This window comes from Verticillium alfalfae, genomic scaffold, assembly GCF_000150825.1.
Source record: "Verticillium alfalfae VaMs.102 supercont1.1 genomic scaffold, whole genome shotgun sequence".
Taxonomy (NCBI): domain Eukaryota; kingdom Fungi; phylum Ascomycota; class Sordariomycetes; order Glomerellales; family Plectosphaerellaceae; genus Verticillium; species Verticillium alfalfae.
The window spans coordinates 1,942,646-1,944,371 of record NW_003315038.1 but is presented as its reverse complement, the minus strand read 5'-3'; positions in this window follow the sequence as shown (position 1 = coordinate 1,944,371).

Sequence of the window (1,726 nt, the reverse complement as noted above, 5' to 3'; positions counted from 1 at the left end):
ATTCATAGCATCAAAATCTGGTCCATAGGCCATGGCGTTCTCGTATGTCTACAACAGAGTTCGGGTCAAACCAGAGACTCGGGACGTGGACGTAACATTCGAGCATTTCGACCTCGACAGGTTATTTCCACCCACGCTGAGTAGCTGGTGGTCTGAACTTAGAAATGCGTTTCTTTGCTATGTATGCGATTGTTGCCCCCCGCCCCCCCTCCCCACCCCCAAAGTCAACTGCACAGTAAGTCTACTTCGACCTCCCTGTTGGTAGCGAGGTTTTCGTGAATGCCCCAGGCTGTGTGGTGTACGCCAGAAGCCCATGTCCACGTCTGTGACAGACCAGCGCCCTGAAAACTCGGCCACATCACCGCCGCTACAATATGCTTCCACACGGCACCGATGCCCGATCTTGTGCAGCGTGATCGTCCTTCGAGGTGGAAATTCGACAGCTTCGCACCATCCGTAAGAATTCGAAATTCTCGAAGTCGAACCTGCCCGGTTATTCCAGCCATCACCATGAATCTGGTTCCACAGCAACATGTTTTCATCAGCAACCGGGGTTTCACCAGCGTAACAACTCCTCGCAACATCGAGCGGGTAGGGTCCAAGATGGACGAAATTCATCTACAGCATCGAATCCTGACGCTATCACCTAGGAAGTCAAGCCACGGGTCGCCGCGAAGTTCCCGACAAAGGCCGCCAGGCGCCGTACCACAAAATAGGCTGGCCGCTGGCAATCTCTCGAGTGGCCATTCTCACCTCCGCCGGCGATGCTAGATTAGTGCGATAGCAGTCGACCGTCCACTGTAGCTTTCTGTGTCGAGCTTCTCCGGCACGTGAGAATTCAGTGTCAAAACCCTACCGTCACATGTCGAAAGTAGTTCTATACATATAGCCACTGGCTACGGGATGAGGTTCTGGTATGAAAATGCTTTGTCTGAAAATCCCGATATGTAGGTTAATCTGCAATGTAACTGACGCCCGCCAGGCTTTTCTCCGAAATGTAATGCAACGATGCACACATCCAACTTTGACATACTTCAAACAGTAGCTCCAAGCATGTGATGCGAAGAAACGCTCCTCATGTCTTGCATCGTCTTTCTGCGAAGGGCTGACACATTGTCATGCAGTTTCAGACATGGATTCGGCCACTTCAGCCACTACCATGTCAGCATGATGATAGAATCCAAGTCGTGTCCAGAAAAGCACAATGACCAGAATGACGCGGGAAGACTGCCTGTTGATGGCGTCCGTTGGCTGACCCAATTCCCCATTTCAATGGCCCAAAACTGAGGCTCGTATCGGCAGTGCGGGTTACACGACGTCAATAGTCTATTGACTTCAGCCAAGTTTGGGGGTTATCTGTGACTCTCGCAGTGCCGGGGACTCAGAAAGCAAAACAATGCACCAAGATCGCTGATCGGGCGCACAGGGAATAACACGAGCTCGCCCAACGTGCCTTAGCAGTCAACAAGAACAGCAAGATCAACATTGACCCCAGACCTGTTGGTCGAGAACGCCTCGTGAGTGACCGATCCACAGATCGACCAGCGTTGTCGCCAGAAAAGTACTTCCACAATGTATCCAGCAAAAGGAGTCTAGTGTCATGTACGGCTTGCGTGGATTGGGCTGACTTTGGCATCCCGTCTGAATTGGTCTGGTCATCATCAATGCCGGTCAGAGACCTGCATGTATATGCCAGTAAGCCGGACGCAAAGGTGGTCATGTACTG